The sequence below is a fragment of the Molothrus aeneus genome, chromosome 6, assembly GCF_037042795.1.
Source record: "Molothrus aeneus isolate 106 chromosome 6, BPBGC_Maene_1.0, whole genome shotgun sequence".
Classification (NCBI taxonomy): domain Eukaryota; kingdom Metazoa; phylum Chordata; class Aves; order Passeriformes; family Icteridae; genus Molothrus; species Molothrus aeneus.
Window position 1 is genome coordinate 17,785,043 of NC_089651.1, and position 22,760 is coordinate 17,807,802.

At 42.4% G+C, this 22,760-nt stretch overlaps 1 protein-coding gene across 2 annotated transcripts in view; it reads right to left on the bottom strand.

Moving 5' to 3' along the window:
* Positions 1-22,760, bottom strand: part of TSPAN4 (tetraspanin 4) — a 420,491-nt gene that overhangs the window by 330,712 nt on the left and 67,019 nt on the right. For both annotated transcript variants that reach the window (XM_066552988.1, XM_066552989.1), the window contains exon 2: positions 21,671-21,765. The gene's annotated coding sequence lies outside the window, so the exon portion shown is untranslated. The remainder of the gene's footprint in view (positions 1-21,670; positions 21,766-22,760) is intronic.

A 22,760-nucleotide genomic window follows, 5' to 3' on the forward strand; every position in this document is an offset into this window, starting at 1 on the left:
GTAACTTGTCCTCCTGGAGGGAATGTGTCCATCAGGATCATCAGCTCTCCAGAGGGAGCAGCTGGCATGCAGAATGTGGAACGCAGCTCCCACACCATGCCCCTCACTACTCCAATCCTGGACAACGCGCTGCTAAGGGCAATTATTTAGAAAGCCAAAACCCACAGAACAACACTTGCATGGGTTGCCATCTCTTGGATTTAAACTTATTCCTATCACCGCATTTTAGAGACACTCCATGGCAAAACCTGTCCCAGCAGATTTGCTATTGGGGCCCAGGACATGATTCTTAGAGCAAGAAGCTCGAACTGGTCTTGGAAGTCAGCTTTAAAATGGGGATCGAGTGACAACTAGTGGAGATTTTCCTCAGTGCATCCTCAGCCGTGGATTTTTCTGCAAGATGTAATCTGCACCAAGATCCCGTTTCTCTGAAATAACACAGATGCAATCCAATTACAGATAAAAGCTTTCCAGGAAAAACATGCACACTTATACAAAGATAAGAGGAATGGAATGTGTTCCTGTGACTCTGGGCTGTTCAGATACATAGACTCACACACAAACACAAGAAACCAGCCCCACAGGAACATGGACGTGAAGATGGTAGGAGAGAAGCTTGGAGAAGGCAGCATTACCTTCCTCTCGGTACATCCTTAAGAAGGATGTACATTTCCCTTCCTTAAAGAGTTCCAGCTAACTATTAGAAGGTTATGGTTCCTCAGCTAGAGGCTGGGGTTGGTCTATTCTGTTTTACAGCCCATGAATCTCTCCAGTCTGTGTATGCTTTTACACTCAACAACACGATGTAGCAATAAGTTCCACAGCTCTGTTCCATGTCGCAGCAAAATATATTTTCATTTATTTAATTTCTACTTCTTATTTAATTGGATAGTTTCTAATGCCTTATTTATGAGAAGGTGAACATTCATTCCCTAATTTATCTTCTCTTTTTCCTTCATGATTTCATTAGCCTTTTCCTGCGACCTCTAATTTACCTCTTTTCCAGGCTGACAAGTCTAGAAATTGATGAATTCACACACAGCAGAAAAAAAATCTTTCATTTTATTTGCCTGTTTAATCACCTCTGAACACGGTGCTTACTCTTCCAAAGACTTATTAGGAGCAACTTTCCCAAGGCAGCATTAGTTGAGGTATGACTCATCACTACCTTCACGTACTTTGTGGGGTTTTTGGTAGGGAAGGGAAGAAGGTTGTTCTCTTTTTACATGCAATACTTTGTATTCAGGGGTGATTCATTTTAACTGTCATTTTATCACCTGGCCACTCAGTATTGAAAGTAACTACAACATTTCAGAGGGCTTTTAAATCTGGCTGCTGTGGGTTTTTTTATAACACCATTGTGATTTATTAGTATCAGGCCCTAGTAAAGTACTACAGCTCTAACACAGCCATCAAAAACATTAGGAAAATAATCCTCCCACACAAATAGTTAAGCTAGGGCAAAAAATTGCAACAAGATCTTTCAGGAAGTTTTAGAAATTTACCCTTCTAAGGTTTCCTGTCCAAAGCACCATGGTCACTGACACCAAGAAAACAATGGCTGATGTTATTATAACAACTTCTAAATTTGGCAAAAAGGGGAGAGGGGGAGAGAAAGAACAGGGCAGGAGGGAAGTGCCAACTATAAAGTTTTTTAAAAAATCTTCAATCAAAATTATTCATTGCTTGTCACAGAAAGCTGAATCTTTTAAGTGCCTTACATCACAAGTAAAAGAATACAGAGGAAGTTGTAGAAATGTCAATTTTTACTATTATTGTAGGTCTCCTGTTGAGCATAAGTGCTCTGTCATTTTAAGAAAAAAAAAAAAGGACAAACTAAGTTTCTGCTCCTCCTGACTGCAGAAGAAAGCCTGCTAATAAAAAGCATAAATGTTCATAAAGCAGAAGACAAATTAAAAACAAAACCCAATACTGTGAAATAACCTCATGATTTCAAAAATATCTCCAGCTTCTGAAGATATGACTCATCATATGACTGCTTGTGGATTGGCTGTATCATTACAATGAGAGTAGCAAATGTGTCAATTAATTTATTAATATTTCCAGTTTCAATTTTCATGGCTGATAGAGAGATATGAAATACTGAACAAGGAAACAGTTTAATCTCTCTCCAGAACACTTCATGTTTTTAAATCATCTCTCCATTCAATCAAAATACTGAACGCAGCCAGCTCAATACATGAATGCAATAAATTAATGTGGGGCTACAGATAAAATTCAGATTCTGCAGAAATTGAGTGCTTGTGTTCAAAACAGGAGCAAGGACTTTGTAATCTTGGTGCAAAGCACAAGCCACCGGCTCTCAGTTCTATGTCTTTCCTTTGGTCTAGCTGCTCGGTTCCTCAGGCTCACCAAGCTGCACTTTGTTCCCATAAACACTAACCTAACCAAATGCCTGAATTGTGACCACATCAGTGAACCATCCTGATACAAATCCTGCTCCCATAGTCCTCCTCCCAGCTGTCAGGGAAGACTGAGTTGATGATTTTTGTTTAGCAAGACGCACATCCAAAGCACCCACTCACCTCCACAGAGGAGGACTGGCTGCCTGTCCAGTGCCACATGAGATAAAAAAAGCTGTAAAACACCAAGGAGTAAGATAGAAAGTGACATCCACAAAGCCAAGAATAGAAACCACTGGTAAAAATGTGAATAGAAAAGCCAAACATATACAAAAAGAAGCTGCAAAAATATCAGTGGGACTAAAGGTAAAGAGGAGCACAGTGAAAACTCACTATAGCACGTAGGGATTAACAAGGAAGGACCATAAGAGATGAACAAGATAAGCAAAGTACAGAGTGCCATGTCACCCCTTCACAAACATGGTATTGGGGGAGCTTTGATGTAAAGTAAGGGCAGCCACAGTCACCCACTTACACCATGGCTGAGAGGAACATGTAAAACCCATGGGCACATCAGGGCTGTATGACAGTGGCTTTGTCTCCAAGGCACAGCTAATGCTGCAGCACTTATTAGCATCAGGCTGCTAAAATATAAAGTGATCACTGCACAGGTGAAAAAAAGGAAGGCTCCTGGGAATACATCTCACCAAGGAACAGAATGATCCTTATCTCATCAAGCAAAGTAAACAGAGCAGCACAGATTCACCGAGAACTGTAGGTAATTAGAGGTACAGTCAAAACCTATGGAAAAAAATCAATGAAAGATTCACAGTCCCATGCAGATTCTCAATCAGACCCTTAGTTGTGATGCATATATATCAATAACAGAGCTGCATGTAGCATTTGGCCACACAAAAAGGAAATATTTCCCAGGTTAGAAGAGAATTACAGTCAGTTAAGGAAAAATAATTACGAGCATATTCTAGCTCCTCTGGGGGAGTGCAACCATTGGGAGAGGGTACAATACACAGTGTCTTATAAACAAAGGTTTTAAAAAAATCCATGTGAAGGCATACATGAGAAACACAAAGATTCAACATTGGAGACTTCATTCAATAATTCTACTTTAGTCTCTTTATATATACAAACAACTGGGGCAAATAAAACATAATGAGACAAAAAGCCCATAAAAATGTCTACCAAGGGAGTGGAACAGAGAAAAATTCTCTTTTGGAGGGGGGCTTTGGTTGCTGTTAGTACTGAACCCACAGCCAGCACTATTTCTTTCACTCCTGAAGGAATGTGCGCTCCCTCTTAAGCAAAATACAAATTTCACTGTGCTTCTCCATGGCAAGAGAGAAGGACAGACCTTAAACAAGCTCATAGTGACCAGCATTGGAAGTAGTGAAGGAATTGTTGGGCATTCCTGCATATTTTGCTAGGCATCTAATGGGTACAAATTTACAGGGACATTGTTCCTTTCCTAAAGGACTTGTCCTGGGGGGATTCACAGAGCTGTGAGGGAGACTTGTGAAGGAGCCTGTGACGATGGCATCACCCTCCCAACTCAAAGCCCCTTAGGAAGACACCCCTTCCTTAAGGCTGAGGAGCGCTGCACAGAGGCAGCCTTGCCTCTGCTGGAGGAGCTGGAGCAGAGTGGCTCAGCAGGGATCAGGCCAGCCCCAGCAGGCAGTGCTCTCCCTCCTTCCACACCCCAATCCTCCCTGGGCAGCAAGACAGTACTGATATGGGCAAAGAACGGGGGACACGGGCAGCTCTGTCACTCAGCAGCTTCTCCCTTGAGCTTTGCAGGTACTCTCCATGTAGCAGCTGTCTCACATCTCCCAGCTTGCTGCTGGCACAGGAGAGTGCTATGGGAGGACTGAGAATGAGAAAAGTTGTCAGTTTTGGTGACCTTTAAGTAGAGCTCCTCTTGCCAGATGTGACACTGAAGAAAACATGAAGGAGGTTTTTCAGAGCTGCATGACAAATGAAGACTCAAGGCTGACAGAGCAGATGGGGGGTGATGTCTCAGCACTGCACAGGACAAGATACACAGGGCAGAGTAGGCTATGAAGAGCTGACAACGAAGATGAGTGTTTTGCACTTGGGTGGTGGAAAAGGAAGCCCTGTGAATTGGCAGAAAAAATGTTCAAAGTAATAAGCCAGAAACACAGTATTTGTAACCACATTTTTGGAACAGGGAGAAAACATACAGCTCTGACAGACAATGAACTGTCTCAGGAGCCACAGAGGCCAGAATGAACTGCACAACCAGACATTTTGCAGATCACTGTTGTAGAACTGTGCCCTGGCGGTCCTGGGAGGATTGCATTTTAAGTACTGCCTGAGCTTGCAGTCAGCCAGCCACAATGGACCAGAAGGGCACAGCTGCCTTCCAGGCAGCCAGTGATAACATTTAAGTAGTTGTCCCTCCCAGGCACAGAAAAGAAACCAACCTACTTTCATCTAATTTGCAACAATAGAGCCTGGTCCTCAAAACTCATGTTCTGGCCACTATTACCCCACACTACACATTTGTTTCTCAAGCCACCCAGGGCTGCACAGGGCGAGGCTTAGGAATTAGTCCATCCAGCTCTACAGACTCCTTGGTCAGAATGAGACACAGCTCAAGCAGCCTGAGAACAGAAGAACAGAAGTACCATCTTTCCTGCAGCTCCTTGTGAGATAACTACGGTATCTTGACACCCCTTTATCCAGAGTGCATGACAATCCTGCTACCCATCCTATTCCAGAACCCTGGCACAAAGACTTTATACAGCTGGTCCCAAAACCAAGCTCAGAAGTCCTCTCCTTGCTGGCCACAATGTTTAAGCACATTATACTACTTCACAACAAATCTGCAGCCAACTGACAATACTCAAAACAGAGAGTGAATATATTCTAACAGAAAAGCAACTTGCTGCTTACTCCACACCAAATGCAGTTCTGTTTTCTACTTCACACAAACCCACTGCAGAACTGCTGCTTCCCACAGTAGTCCCAGACCCTGAAATGCAACACAGAAGTGACTGGTCAGGGTATAAGATCCACCAGCAGGTTACAGTAAATCAAGCAGCTTACAGTGTCCGTGCTGACACAACTGTTTTTCACGAGTCCCCTCAACCTGCTGCACCCACAGATTTAAGCTATGGACAATCTAGGGACTCTTACAGCTGGACAGATCAGGAATTTGTCATCACAGCACTGCCCACAACAAGCCCAAACTCAAAGGCAGACAGAGACCAAACTTCCCTCACGAAAAGGCTTTGTCCAAATACCATGCCATGATGCCACACTAGGAATGATGCAGACCACAAATGCAGTAAGTCACAAGCAGAAGGTTTTAATTCATTATTGGTATTCAAGATTATTACTGAAAAAACATTTATCCTAAGAAGCACAAGGTACAGCAGTTAACTCCACAGAGATTCATCAAAACCCCTTAAATACGGTTACAGAATGAGTGAAAAAAAGCATAACGGTGAAGTGGGAAATAAGCAAAACGCCATAGTCTGTACTCAAAAAATGTAAATGCTAGGGTAGATATTTTGCTTCCAGACAAAAATCAACTATCCTATCAGTTCTTGTGGGTTTTGATTTACAGCATGATGCTGAGACAAGACATTATCAGTCACTTGGTAAAAAACAACTTGTACAGACAAATACAGGCCACAATTGGGATTAAAATCAGTCTCAGCAATTGGAAAAGATGAGTTTTGTGAGTAGCAAGAAGTTGTTAGCTTTCTTCCTTCCAAGTATTCTAAAATTTTTAAATTTAACCCTAACCTCTCCATTTCCTACCTCTTTAGCAGCCAGCTTTTCGTAACTGGCATAGCCAACTGCAAGTCTCCTCCACAAGCATCCTGGGAATAGACACTGCAAGCTCCTGCACTTTACCTGGAAAGGACATTGAAACTCTGAAACAAATCTAGAGGTTTTTCTCCAGTGTTTAATTGAAGTGGACTTGAAAGAAAAGGAACTTCAATCAGAAAGAAATTTTGCAAGTCTGAAAGAACTACATGGATCTGATATTTGGAAATGCTTTTTGTTTTAGTATTCCTTCAGCCACCACTGATGCTTTCAAGAAGTGTCTGCTCTCTGTGCTCCTTTTACCTACTGTATGATGAAAAAAAATCACAAGCCAAATAAATATTTGTTTTCTCTTACAAGTCACCTTTAGATTACAATAGATCCTGACATCAAGACAAGGAGTTCATTTTAAAGTAATTCATCACTGAGCTAGGATCTAAGCTGTACCAAGAATAAATGTGCTTCAAAAATACATAGTTGCCAAGTCTTTACAGAGCCATTTGAAACATCTAATGCAATCACAGGATTGTAGTTTGCTTCCATTAGAAAGGCTCTTACATTTACATTAATCTCTGGGAATTGTCCTGCACTACAGAAAACCGAGTACTCAGATTATTGGTTTGACCATATTTGAGCTGCAGATTGATGTCTGACTATGTGCTTGAGCAGAAAACTGTGTGTGACAGCTCTGTACCCTGACATTAAGCAATAATTACCCTCTGATGAGAGTCCCAACTGAGAGCATGTCCCCACTGATTTAGAAACAAATCCAAGGGATAAATCCCTTGCATCTTTACAAAGCCAGACTGGGAAGTGTGGTATTCTATTGATTTTGCAAAAGAAGAAGTGAAGCAGGCAGTTTTGGCATACAAAGTCATGTAGGTGCCTAATCCTCTCAAGATCAGTGGGAGTTAGAGATCTATATGATTTTTGCAGATTTGGCCACACTAGATATGTCCATAATCACACCAATGAGATTTATGTTCTCCTGGGCAGTTAGGGATCACCCTCGAGCCTCAGTCCTGAATCCCTAACTCTCAGCCTCTGGCTCCAGTCCTAAGAAACCAGCTGGCTCTGAAGCTCCAGGGAGCTGGGATAGGAGGGCTGGCTCATGCTATGGCTCTGCCCCTCTCTGCAGCATGGACAACTAACCAGCCCCTGGCTTCCAGGTGATATGTGTGCTTAGTTGCCAAAAATCTGTGTCAGGACCCCTAAACCCTTGCCTGGGAGCTTACATGCTCTCTTCCCATACACATTTTGGAAAGCAGCAGAGCACTATCCTCTTGTTAAACAGGCCACAGAAACCTGGTTAGTCCCTTACTCTGAAGGAAGAGGTAGAACAGCTCTGGGTAAGGATTAGGAATACAGACAGACTAATGTGGGAAAATCTGCCCTGTTATTATCCATCTTTTACATCAGCTCTGCCAACTCTCTCCATTTCATCTACTACTTGACACTTCACTAAGCACCTAAGCTTCTCAAGAGAGATCATGATACAATAATCACACTTTTATTAGAGGCTATGTTTTATCCTAAATTTTTGGCCTCAATGTTTGTTAAGAAAAACTAAGTGTGACCTTCAGTAGAGTTTAATGCAAGATGCCCTGGGAAAGCAGCTATCATGACTGTGTGATGCCTAAAATGTCAGATTTGGGGATGCTCAGGGACCCACAAGGGAGGGACAGAGGGCATCAGTCTCAGAAGTACCTACAAACTAAATCATGCACATAAAAGAGATCACAAAAGGAAGAATTCAAATCATTGGGCCATTTCAGGAGGGCTTCTGTTTGGGTACTTTGTGAGCATGCAGTCAGTCAGCCTTGCTGATTTACTATACCTCATGCATGAGAGCTGGCTCAGTGCACTACAAACCAGACTGAAGCAGATACCATGACATTCAAGGTGGCACTTCTGAGGAAAGGCTCCAGGGCACAGGTTTAGGTCTTCTGGGGACACATCCAGAAGAGAGAAGAGGTGCAGGCAAGTACTTGAACAAACTCAGTGCTCCTATCTATGTACCTGCAGCCTTCCTGGCCATCAAGTTCTTGTGACATTGCAGAAGATCAATGAAAACATCAAGTTCAGGATTTAAAAAGTCATGATAGGAATATGACAGCATTCTGATAGTAAATGCAAACGCCATTCAAAAAATTCAGGAAAATTCTCACAGCAATGTTAAAAATAGCATATGCACCATGTGGATATGTTAATGTGCTGTCTTTCAGCCTTGCACACTGGGCTAGGGGATGGCAGGGCTATTTTTTTGTGTGTGTTTTAAGAATAGTTCTGACCTTAAAAATAATAATTCTCATTCACTCTCCAGTGTTCACATTCAAGATTTGCTGCCCCTTACAGGGAAGAAATTTTTTTTTTGTCCTCAGAATGTTAGCAATGCCAGTTCAAGTAGTACAGTGTTCTGTTACCAGTGTAAGGTGCCACCTCCACAGCCCCATAAACTGAAATCCTCCCCACTGCAGCTTCAGTCCAGCCATGGTAACACACTGCCCTTCAGCTGCTCTTTGGCACTGCCACTGATTTGGCTCCTCTTAAGGACCATTAAACTGCTGACCTCTCCCTCCAGATGAGTCAGTCTGGCTGTGCCAGCTGTGCCAACCAGCTGGCCCTGGCATCACAGCGCTGCATTTAAGCCACTGAAGAGCTAGGACATGGCAGGACTGGACAGCAGTGCCATATTAACAAGAAGAAACAGTGACTTTTAGGGCTGAAAATCAGGATAGATGTGTGAGTTTGTCTTGAAAGCACACCACCACTGAACAATAAAACCCAGCACAGGGATGGGGTGATTTAATACTGCAGCATTTAGCTCTGCTGCTGCTAGACATGTTCCTCTTCCAGTCTGGCAGAGCAGAGTACAAAGCCTTGACAATCGCCACACTGACAAAGGGTGCTGAGGGGCACCCTGGACTCCCATTATGCACTGAGTTGCTGTGAAACCTCCCCTAAATCTCCTCACCTGCATGCCCTGGTCTGTGCTACCCAAAAGATCCCTGCACTGCATTCAGCTCTGGTTTGATTGAACAACAAAAGCACCATTTTGACAGCAGATGCTACTGAAGTGCATTTTGCAGCAGACCACCAAACAACAGGTAGCAGTAATTTCAGGAAAGTACCACTTTAGTCCTCATACCGGCCAGATACTCAATATTTAAAGACTATGTGGCTGGTCTTTGATTGCTCTCATTCAACAAAGCTCTGAAGAACAAGTACTGCATTACTTTGCCTCATTGAAGCTTCAGCCCAAAGTCCTCAGTACCTGCAAGAGCAGTGGTTTGATTTTTTTCCCCTCCCTGAAGCCAAGATTCATCATTTTCAGCAAAAAGAAAGGACAGTATATTTGTTCAGTGCTGAAGCCCCTGGGACTCAGAAGACAAGATGAAATGGAAATTTTCTTTTTTTTTTTACAGGTTTCTGTGACCAGGACAGTCCATCCAGATGAGACAAGATGGGTTCTTTAGAGGAGAGGTCCCCTGGTGCAGAGCACCGACTGAACGTTGCCAAGATGGTACATGCCAGTCATTAGGATGCTAATTGGCCCTGACAGGGCTCTGGTGACTGAAGTGAACATCCACACTGTCACTACCTGGAAGCATTGCTGCAGGGAACAGCTCCAAGGAGCCTAAAAGAAAGAAGTGGGTGGGAGGAGGTAGAGAGATGAGGGATGTTTATAGCTCTCTACAGCTGTCTGCATCACGTATTTAAACAAGGGAGAAAATAATTCTGTCTTTCTACACTGTGCTGATAAAAAATTCCACTAAAAATCACTTTGGGTAATTTACATTTAAATGGACTTTGCACACAAAGTGGATTATTTTGCTGGTCATGTTTACAGTTGCTTCCTTGCTCCCCTTTCCCAGGACTCCATGACTCTTGTCTCCTGCGCCATCTTTTCTTTCTGTCTCCCAACTGATCCAATTAAAACGCCAAAAATAAATTAACTTGTCAGATTTCCCCACCACCAACTCTTTCCTACTGCTCTATTCCTGTCAGAGCTTTACCTCATCTTGAAAAATTCTGGTGTGTTGATTGTTTTTGTTTATTTGCCTAGGTGACCAGATTTGTCATCTGTGAAGTAGATTTACAGTACTTTTAAACCAGAGAATCAAAAGTTTCTGAACAGCTTATGGGTGACCATTACCGGTTTTGATTGGACAACAAAAGACTGGGAAAGCACCAAAGGGAAGGTGCAAACCTGAGACTAGATCATCTGCAAATTATAGAGAAGCCTGAGAGTTATCAAAATTTGGATTGCCCCCCCCAAAAAAAAAATGTTATTTGAAGGAGTGTTTTGCACTTAAATGCAAATAACCAACAACACTGACTGACTGAATCAGCAACTCGGTGGCCTAAATGGGACAAGTTAGCTGCATCCTTTAAGAGACCAGTTGTGAACAAGACAACTCTGCTAGTGAAATGCCAGAACAGACACTTAAAACACTGGTCTGCAACCCTGAATCACAGGTCTGCATTTCATGTCCTAAGCTTGTCAGATGAAACCAGAGAAGCTACAACCACATTTAATCTATGATAAAAGGAAGGGTGCTCTCAAATAATATTCCCAAACAAATAAAAAGTGTTTTTCCTCATAGCCACAATCAGCTGTCTACTTTTCTTAATCCCTCACTACCAGAATACCTTGGCAACCCAAAGTATTATCTCCTTAGAACTTCAGGGTATCCCAACCAGAACCAAAGCAGCCAGTGAGACCCCCCTCTCCACACCAGAAAACTACCCAGGTCTTCCTACACAGACTATTATGCCCCATATATGTCAATTCTGTGGTCCAAAAATCTGCTGTGGATGAGAAGATCCTGGCAGAAATTATTTGAGAGCTTCAACATGTGAAGATGATGATAAATATTTGCAAAGCAGGTTAAGTCATCCCTCGTCCCTTGCATGCCATGAGAATTCCTTCTAAAACACGCATACAATGAGATTGTGTCAAGGCTATAGGACTACAGTGAGGAGGGGAGGGAATGGGAGAAAAGTTATGTGAGAACTAGCTTCAGTTACTGGAACTCCTTCAGTGTCTCCTAAAATGACAGCAGAACACAGAGGAAAGGAAGAAAAAGGGGAGCAGGGGACAGGATGCAAAGCTCCACACACTGTGTTTTGTACTGAGATTGGACGAATAAATTTTCTTCTTGACACAGTTTGCAGTGCAAGCAGACAAAGAATGGTGAGGAAGAGACACAGAGGTGCAAAGCAGCTGGGATGTCCTCTCCTCTGGCATGAGCTGGGGGATGGAACCCCATTGTCACCCTCTCTGCTCACCTCAACCCTTGCCAGCAAACCTCAGCCCAACTCTTCCCATTCGGACCAGACACAGCCAGAAGGATCCTGCGGAGCCACAGAATTTGTGCCTCTCTGCTGCATGCTAGACCTCATCTATACAAAACACATGACTCGGGAGCCTGTGCTTCCTTATTGCCACTTCCATCAAGCCCCTGCAATCAGCTTTGCTTTCCTCTCCTCTGTAAATAGGTTTCATGCCTTCATAAAATGGATGTATTAGTCATGAGCCAAAAACAAAAAAAGTTACTGGGGAGGGAAGCAATACTCAATGTACCACAGTCAATAAAAGACAGAAGGAAAGAAAAATATTAGCTGGAGAGTTCCAAGAAGGTTAGGGTTACAAAGAAGCAAAATATTGGCTCTGACACAGAAAAAGGCTCTTCTGAATACTAATGTGTTCCACACAGCGACAGAGAAGCTATACTTACCTCAAAGGAGATTAAGTAATATATAGCAACACCTGAGGAAAGGGAGGAAGGTAGAAAAGAAAGGCAAGCAAGCATAAACACAAAGAGACTAAGGCACCTGAAGCCTTTTTCATATAGCTTCTTCTCCTGCACAGGGGAGATTTATATCTTTTCCTCGGAAACTCAGCATTCAGGAAAGTGGACTTAGTATAACTCCATAATAATACCCTCTTTTCCAGGCCCCAGGAAACTATAATACTGATTTACTGGTCAAAGAAATAAATGTGCCTCAGAGTTCCATACAAGGTCTTTCTGAAGTTAATCCAGCTCTAAGATGGATAAGCAAAAGTGGAAAAATACCGCAGAAAGTATTTGTGTAGATAAAAGGAGCTTTCTAAAGGCCAGTGTTCCTGTCATGATGGAATAATTTTCATTCTCTAGATAAAGAGCTGGAGAATAAAAGTAGAGAAAGTTACAGCACACAACCAGCTCCCTGGGCACCTGGACGTGTTTGCCGGCTGGGAACTACACTTCAGTGAAAATGCCTGATCAGTTACATTTAAAACTGGATATATCTCACACAGGTTTCATTTCAGCAAATGTTGACATCAACATCTGACACTACACAGTCAGTAGAGAGACATAGTCACCTGCAGGACAGGATTCATCTGTTTCTAAAGCAGTTGGCTAAAGCAGGGCCAGATGAACTATGTTCTAAAATATCTCTTTCCCTTTCCTGTCTGGAAGGAGAGCCCATATAAGTCAGTCAGGGGCAGACAGCTGGGCTATAGGCATCTGAAGCTAATGGTGGGCTCAAAGCATCAAAATGACTGCAGAGATGAGATTTAAGTACACACATGGAGTTTGCAGCAATTAATCCACTTCTCACTATGGCGACTGGAAATCTTACTCTGGAGAATGCAAATACAAAGTCTCAGGCTCCTATGCAATCTGTGTTACCATTTAAAATGGATCAAGATGCAGCCCTTATAGCTGAAGATATAGCCTTTGAAATGCAAGGAAAATGCAAGTGGAAGCAACACTATTCCTGAGCCTAAAGATTGATACAAATAGAGCTTAGTGATGCTCACAAGCATTGCAGGAAAATTTACAAGACTGACAGTTTTGAATTATTGTCCCTTAGATTCATGTCATCAGAGCTGTCCATCAGCTCCTAATCCTGGGTTTAAGCGCAGATTTCAGGAGCAGAGGGGAAGATGATAAGCTCCAGATTTCTGCTAAAACAGCCTTTTTGTAAAGTGAACAAGGCAAATGAGTCCTTAAATAGAACTTAATGATGTAGCCTGCAAATGTCCTAATATACAGCCTGGCAGAAGAGCTCACATAGCCCAAACTGATGAGCTCTTAATAGAAGTTGAACCCTAAGCTGTTCCCTTATCTCTCTCCTGACAGGTGCTGAATTGTCCCATAACACAGATGGGTGGGAGCAGGCTGCAAGAACAACCCACACAGCCCAGAGCTCCTCTCCCTGTTCAATTGCAAGGGGCTCTCTGGGAAAAGCACAGGCAGGACTGTGCCACCTTCACCAGGACACCAGCAGCCCACTGCTGGTCACTGTCTTTCTCCAGGTGCTACTCAGGGAAAGCAGCAGCCTGTGAGCAAGGATGTTTCCCAAGCTTCACACCTGGGAAACAATTACAGCTACTCTACACAGACCAAGTGCACTGTGTATGCACAAAGCACAGCTCTCACCTGAACTGTGTTCCCTCCACCTGGAAGGGCTGGGCACAGCCAGGATGAAGTCTCTATTTAGGCAGGAGCACTTACTAACACAGTGATCAGTTATCCCACATGGGCTGAAGCCTTCTGATCAGGAACCATTTCTTGTCCTGCAGTTGCACAGTGCTTACACAGGAGCTGCCACCTGGGGCTTGTGAACACTGCTGTGATACAAACAAAATCAGCCTTATTCTAGACACTGACTTTCTCCTCTGATAAGGAGGAAAAAAAAAAAACCAACCAAAAAAAAACCACCAACCCCAACACATAGCTATGGGGAAGCTGCTTCAGGACTCAAAACCAGTCCTTTATTAAAACTGAGAGATTACTTTTCCCAATGAAAGACAAACACTCCAGAATCATCTCTTCCATCACACGTGAGAAACTGTCCAACCTTAACCTCCATTTCAAATGCTAATTACTTGCCAGAATCCTAACTTCAATTCTTCCTAGCTTCCAAGAAGGACAAAAAAAAATAGACGTGCGAGATCTTCATCGTTCCCTATCTAAATTTACATGAATTATGTAATTGCAGTTTTAAAGGACTAGAGCAAGTGACTAAAAAAGCAATGCAGAATGAACTAACACCACTTGTGACAAAGCAGGAAAAGAATACTTTTTAAAGCAGAAGAGCACTTTCTCCCTCCAGAAAAACATGAAAAGAGAAAGTAGAAGACACTATAATTGCATATGTGAAAAATTATTCAATGACAATGGGATGTATGGCAAGTTATTTTAATTGCTGAGTTTATGATAGTCTTTAAATGATGTAAAGGATACCCAGAGAACAAGGATGGCAGTCATCTAAGAGAAGGTGTACCCGGTTAAAGACGCCTTCTTAAAAAGTTAGTGCTACTCTCTTAACATACATACCTGATAAATTATATACACATACTGGCAGAGTAATCTAGCAGGAGTGGCTCACAGGCATTTTCTAAAGGCAAAATCATGTCATTGTGAAAGGATTTATTAATAATTATAAATTAAATAATGGTTATCGAAGTTAAGTGCCTGAAAGTATTTTGCCAAAATCATTTAGCTCTGGACTAAATCTCCAACAGACAAGGAAAGACCAATTAATTTTCTCATGGTAGGATTTCAGTTTAAACTCAGAAGGCAACTTATATCCATTGGGGTTTTGGGTTTTTTTTAAAAGGCATGTGGTATACACTCAATTGATTTTAGGACAAATGTATTTGTATTACTGCACATTTAATCAAAACTTTAGAGGAAGGCACTGTGAAGCAGAAGAAAAACAGTCCTTACGCTGAGAGCAACACAATGGTTCCCCCACTAGAATATCACAGAAGCAAGATAAATGTTTGTAGCCTCTCCAATAAGCAAAATTACTGCACTCTGAATGTGAGAACAGTGATGTATGACAAACAAGGAGCTCAGCCTGCCAGAAACTTTGTGTTTGTTGTTCCAAAAAGGTTAGAAGCCACTAATTTAGAGTATATTACAAGAGACAGTGTGGAACAAAAACCAGATATTGGGAGAGCACAAAGAATGAAAAAGAAAATCACAGACCCCTTGACCAGCATCCTAAGAAGGAATACTGCCAGCAGTGAGTGTTGTCTTGCTAGATCAGATGGGTTTTGGGAGCAAAGTTAATCTCCACTAGCAGCCCTCTGTTACCATCCCTGTAAGCCCAATGGCTGAGGTGTGAGAGAGAGTGTCTTTGGAAGGGTTTAGGAAGTCCAAGAGCTCAGCAGGGCCAGGCACAGTGTCACTGCCCCCAGTTTAAAGCAGACTCAGGGAGCAATTGTGCAGTTTGCTCACGGACAGGCAGCACAGCCAGGTAACAAACTCTGACGCTGTGCACAGCAGGCTGTGCCTTGCTCACAACCACATCCTGCTTTGCTTTGGTGTCAGCAGAAGGAAAACAGCACTAACACCAAACAGTGGGAGATATCCCTCAAATCTTCATGATATACAAAGCCTGAAGGAATGCACATTACAGAAAGATTTAGTTTGCTGGCATGAAATCAAACGTATAAACCCAAGATTATTCACAAAGATCAAGACAACCTTCAAAGAAGCCAGAAATCCAGGGGGAAGGAAAGTATTTCCAAGCAGTTCCACTTTTCTCACATAAGCCAGGGAATCTCAGAGAGAGGGTCATAAATAATGGACTTTATTTTCATTCTTTGCATATACTCTTGCTGATGCAGTGCCTAGTGTCATCTGGAGATGCAAGCTGATAGAGAGTCATTTTTGGATACTCAAACACACCTTAAAAGGGACTTTTTCTTGGAATAAGAGTGTTTTATTTCTGAAATACAAACTACTGTAATTTACTAATTGCTTTACATAGCCTACAGGTATTAGAGCACTTCTAAGCAAAATCAGATTTGTGATAACAAAAGCCTCTGTAAACTAACAAGGAAAGGCATTTCAGGATGCAGTGACTGAAGGCAGCATATTCAAATTAAGGTACCTAGTTAAACATCAAAGTAACCAGCCGTTGACAGAACTATCCTTGTACAGAAAGAGCAGAAAGAGCCACTGTTACTTGAAGTTCTCAAAGCAAGACCAGAGGATTCTGCTCAAACACACACATGTATATTTATATTATAATCAAGCCAAAATTAATGGTTAGAGGTTGAAATCGGCATTAATGCAAGCAGCCCTCAGACATTTATTGTGAGTTGTTCTGCTGGTCACAGCAAAATTCAAAGACCATTTACTGAACTGAAATCAGGTGCATGGAAGTGCTGGTTAGACTAAGAGGCCTCTCTCAGGAAAGTTTGACTTAAGCTGACAAAACACAGCACAACAGAGGACAGGATCACTGCCTGCAAACACACTTGAGGAGAGGGAGCTGCAAGAAATGCAAAGAGACATTTAAACCATAGGATTATCGTGGTGCAGAAATGAGATAAACCAACCACCACAAACTCCCCTTGGCTGGAGGTCAGAGAAATCAGAGTATGAAGTAGCTGTGATCTGGAGCAGCTCCCCAGTGGGAGAAGCCAAAGAGGAGAAGAAAGCAGATAGAGAGAGAGAACCCAAGAGTCTACAGAAAGGGCTCCAGCCCCACATTGATCCCTCAAGAGCAGGAAGTCCTCCCTGGGACTCAGGCTTGGAAAATCAGGTTGTCTTTCTAGGTCTAAGCTTACACACAGAGTTCAATAACTTGGTAACATGCTATCACTGGATGAGAGGGGTTTGCATGTTTTGGGGCAGGTTTCCTGTGTATTTCTAAAACAGGAAAGTTTTGATTTTCTTTAGACACAAAGACAACTTCTGTTTTTCATCAGCTCTCCTACAGTGTGGGAGAACACACAGCAGGAGTAAAATATTGCAAGAAGAGATCATTTAGGATCTAATCTTGAGTAACATGTGCAGTCAGACAGGACAGCATGAGGAGCTCTACACCCCACCACCAGAGGTGAACTTCACAGATGTTTCACTGTCAAGATCGTTCAGCTCTTATCAACAGAGGGAGGGAGAACTAAAAGGTACCGAAGAATCAACATCAAAGTGCAAGAGATTCAGAGAACAGCAATACTCTGCACTGGCTCCTGGGTTATCATTCAGTCTCAAAGTATGAAGTATTTATTCTTCCTTCTACAAACCTGATCCACAGGCCCTGGATTCAGCCACCCTTACTGCACCACACTGAAGTCAGTAATCATGGAAGTTACAGTCAAAGTCACATCTACCTAGTAAGGAAATTGCTGGAACTGCTCTTGCTCTCTCTGCTTCAGAAGCAGTTTACCACAAACCATCAAAACACCGACACCAGGAGTCAGGAGAGCTGCATTACCCTCCTGACAGTTTGCTCCAAGCAAAAGTCATAAGCTTTCCATAACCACTTCATTGTCTCCAATGCCTTCACTCACCCCCTCTGTACACAAAGCTTCCCCCCTCTTTGGAAAGTGTAAAGAGACTCTTCTGTGCTCAGAACGGTAATGTAAAAACAAAATCGTGTCTTAACGATATTTAAACTGATTTAATGAAATGGTTTCAATTCCACCCTTCCTTCCTCCCAACTCCACCCTCTCCTTCGAGAGGGAAATTTGTTTTGGTTAATATGAAGGGGAAAAAAGCAAGTTAAAAATAGCCTACTTTTGCCTTAAAGCTATGAATAAACAGCCTGAAACAGGAATGCAGTTTATCTGCCCACCAAATTCCTACACTGTTTTCTTGTTCTGCTTTCCAAAACATTTTTTTAAGGATCAAACACAGAAACTTAGATTTGCAGAACCAGTGGTATCCCAGAACTGCCTGCTTCCATGCTAGTAAGATAACTGGTTTTGGAATGAGGAGGAATGGTTTGAAACTGAATGAACCAAAGATATAATCTGGGACCGTTAAGTGCTAGAATATTTGAGCAAATCTCCTGGTATCAGAGGAATCAATATGAAAAAAATTGAGAAAAATCCACCAAGAGAACAGAAAAGCCTTTATCGTTTCCCTTTAACTGTGCAACAGACAAACTGCATTATCTCCTAAAAATCTACCTTGCCAGTAAAAGCACTCACACTGTTATCCCTATCTTAGACCCAAGTCACATCTGTCCCTGACAACAACAGCTGTCAACACTGAAAGAGCAGGGTGATCAGCCAGCCTTTTCACCCTGGGCTGGAAGCCAAAGCAAGGGTGGCTTATGTATTTGCAGTGCAAAACTAAACAAACTCTTTATTCTGTTCCCTGTGCTATGCCATTAGCAAGCAAGCTGATCAGCTCCAGGGAGTATCCTTGCAATCTGAATATTTGAACCCAAACCTAATTTTCCCTTATTTCCCATCCACTGTATCACCAGTGAGCTCCAGGTAATGCCATAGGAGCCACGTGTGCTATCCCACCAATGCAGACAGAAGCCTCTTGGCAGAGTCGCCTTTCATTCCCAGTTTCCCATAGCATGAGGCATCAGAGCATGCTGCCCTGGAGTGCCACAGACACTGCTATGATACCTGATAGGAGTTACATCTTAGGAAAGGACACCACCTCCCTCCTTCTTACAGCAGATCAGCCCTCTGGAAGGAGAAAGGAAATGTCTCACTTTCATCTCAGAGTTCAGAGGGAATGCTTTATAGCTGTCAATCCTATAAAGATCTTATTCGTTCACAGATCAGGGACAGCAAATATCCTGAGGTAGGCTGTACAGCCATGAAATAGCCAGGTTCTGAAAAGGACTTTGCCCAGTGACATTTGGAAAGCAAGGTGAAAGACTTTACTATGACCCTAAAGTAAATACTGGAAGCCAACATGAAACAGGCAGGCCAGAGGAGTTAAGCAGATGAGGCTACACAAGGCAGAGTCACATGAGGAACATGGTAGCACCTGCCAGTGAAATCCCAGGTGAGGAGTGTGAACCCAAGCTAACATCTGGTGTCCCAGGTCCAAGCAAGCACTTTCACTCAGAGAGGCAAGACATCCTCAGTGATCAGAGTGGGACAATGCACGCTGGGATCTCACACATGCTCAGCAGCATCACAGCCATGATACACAACCCTGCATTCCCCATCCACAGTGCTCATCTTCTCACCTTGACTGCTAAAAACACTTCAGGGATACTATTTAGGCTGTGCAGAAATATTAGAGAAAGACATCCTGGTTACATATTATGTTACTTCTTCGATCACTCTACTGGAGCATTCACTGGCTCTGTTTACCCTCAGTTCCCACCCAAAGTCAACAGTGTCCTTTAAAAGACAGGAAACTGGCACAGAGACTGAATCACATTACTGAATTCTCAGAGGGGATCTGTAAGCAGATCATGGAGCTGAAACTGGACTTGCAGAGCTCTAAGATAGCTACCAGACCATTCTCTTTCCAACAGACACATCTGCCAGCATTCACTTGTGCAGCTTGTTCAGGAAGTCTGATGGCTCAACAAAGGAACAATGACATGAGAGCAAAAAGTCCAGACTGCGGTGGGTTAAGAAAGAAAATACATCCCACAGGGCTACCAGTATCCACTGTGCATCCAGCATTGCACCAGGGCTGACCTGCTCTGCACAGAGCCCTACAAGCAGCTACAACTGCAGAGTTCTGCCTTCTCAAGGATGCCGGAGCCAAATGTTGTAGCACACAAATGTCTTTGACATCACTCATCTGCAACCTCATCCTTCTGTTGTCAGCTAGTTTTAACTGGAGGTGGCTTCCCTGGTTTCAAGAGGGATTCAGCTCTCCCAAGGTACTGTAAAGAAGGAGAAGGAAGAAACACAAAGTCTCAGGCTCCTTTACAGCACTCAGCTCAGTGTATCTCAGACTGTGCATACAGCCACTGCCCTCAATGACACCCCTTTACAGCAACTCTCCTAAGAAAACACCCACAATTACTACAGATGATTTGTCAGGAATACAAATTGATATAAGCCAGAATGTCTTTGCCTCAGCCAGTAGATTCTGCTAGTTATCTATCCATGAACCAAGAAACTGCTCCTTTGAGCAGTGCTCTACTTCATCGAATACACCAGCACCAAGTATTTTGAACTTGGGTGCAGAGAAAGGAGCAGAATTCAAAGAGTTAAGAAATCTTGGTTGCAATTATCAGGAAGAACAGTGGTAATGCAAGGTACAACCATGGCCCTGATCAATATTCCTAATACAGAAAGCATGCATCTCAGGGCATGTCTGCAGCACTGGAAGCAGTCTTCCAGCTGAGCAGTTGTTTTTTCCTTCAACTCAGCCTCACTTTTAACTACTCTTGATTAAAACGATTACTTTCACTCAATATTCAATTTCTGACAGGTAATATTCTCTACATATGTTGCAGGCTGGCTCCATCCTTACAGGCAAAACACAAGAGCTCCCTAGAAGCAAATTTTCTTATTTTGTAAGTCATGTATAATTTACACATCTGCAATATTGACACAAGCTAGAAGTATACATCGTGCCAAAATCATTTGCTAAAAGCTTTCCACAGATTTGAGGGCATTTTCCTCTTAAGGCATTGTTCCTCTTGTTACTGCTATTAGTTCTCAGGAGAATCCATTACCTGAGTACAATTAATTCCTGTACACTCAGCTTCACAACTCAAAATCTAGACCATGTCAACATTCAATGCCATTTAACTGTACAAGTGTCTGACAGCCCCTTAAGCACTCAGGGTTTTTTTGTTCATTTAGTCCTCAAGTTTTCATCAAAACAAACACTTCCACATGCATAGAAGTGCTCCCACCATTTTAGTCTTGCAGCTGGATTCCACACAGGAATTCAGAAGACAATTCAGCTCTTCCAACCAGTTGTCAGAATTGGCTGAAAACTGGAGATGGCCTTGCAAGCAATTGTTATAATTGTTATGAAAAATACTGAAATCACCTGAGTCTGTTTTACTGAGTTATTAGCAGAAGAGAATTATTGACAAAAGAATCACAGACAAGTTATATGTTACATGGGCCTTCACAGACAGCTGGCAGGATTAGGGAAGCATTTTCTTCATTTCCTTTAGGTGGAAACTGAAAGGGGGAATGAGAATTTTCAAGAGTTTTCATTCGGTTTCCAAATAGCACTGAATTAGGTAGCTCTCTTGCATGGCAGAGAAAATTCCATTATCTCATTTTAAGAGTATATCTAGGTACAGAGTCAGGAACACTCCAGTACTGAGTCACCCTCTATTTTCACCTGCCATGCCCATGACTAGATGTCACACAGGTATGATGCGTTTCTGGCACTCTGAACAAGTTTAATCTTCTTTGCTCAAGTAATACTTTTTTTTTCTCCATTTTTTATTTAAATAAGCTTTTCTTTCTGAAGCTATTCTTGGGAACAAAATATTTTGTCCAACTCTCATCTTCGCTATTGGATGGATAATCAGAACACTCACCCAAAGCACATAGTCTGATCATTTCCCTCACAGGGTATGCAGCTGGTCAGAAGAATTTGCAACTATGAGCTTCAGGTATGAGGTTTAGGGGGATAAGAAGTGTATGCAATCTTTTGGCCTGGGATTCATAAATCAAAGCTTTTTGCAGTAGCAAGTGAACTGACAAAGTATAAATAGAGAAGCACATAATTATCACATATTACAGCTAACAAATCCTCACTGGAAGAAACAGAGTGTGTGCAGGAGAAACTCACTGTAACTGGGGGTTCTGCAGATGACACAGAAGATGCAATTGGAAGGAGCTCTTGATCTCCCACAGCAGTAACAGCTGTCCCCTTCAGTGATGCCACTGCAAGACACAAAACAACAGATTCATGAGTAAAACAGACAGGTGGTCATCAGGAGTCACTTCAGGAACAAACTTTTCAATCCAATATTACTGTTATCTCCTTCACCTCACCTCCCTACTTCCCTCCACACTCGCCAAGCTCTGCGGCGATTGTTACTAAAATGAAACTTGGGTCACAAAATAAACATTAAGTTACTAGAGAAAATCTCTTCTTGCACATTTTCAATACAGAAAAAAAAAAATTAAAAAGAGGTGATTTTATCATTGACTCCACTCACAAACTAGAAAGATGTGAGAGTGAACATGCAATGGCAAGAGAATAAGGCGCACTGGGCATGCAGAGAGAAGTCCAGGTAAAGAGTGTCTACAGCACAGCAGGCTGTGACTTACAGTCCACCAGCAGCACAAGAAACAAGCTTTGTGAGTCCCAAGGAACAACGCACAGAACGTATTCAGAAGAGAGTGTGGGTTTCTGTTTCCTATATAGGGAAAAGGTCATGGCAAGGAAAAGTGAAACTGGTAAATATTTGTAAACTTCAAGTTTCTGAGGTTGACAAATGCCAAGGAAACAAGCTTAGTTTTGTGGAAGCAGTTTATGCAATAAATACCCACAAATAAAAGGCATCTTCTGCTGGGAGGGGTAAAACTTCACCAAGTGATGCTGCATAGAGAAAAGTGAGTATATAGCTATATTCAAATGCATAGAAACATTTAAATGCATAATCAGCCAATGCATAACAGGTTAGCTCTACCTACAAAAGCAGCAGGTCAGAGCCATAGCCAAAACCTTTTGAGAAGAATAATCCCTTCCTATTCCATGGCAGCTTTATAGTTGATAATGAATTACACCACTGTTTTTTGCCACAAGATTTTTGGTAGTGTATACATTTCCTCAGCATTAAGTTTGGAACTGCAGATAGATTCTATACTTAAGCACAGTGGAATTAATCACCGTAAATTATGCAGGGTTAAAAAGCCAACATCTAAAAAAGAAC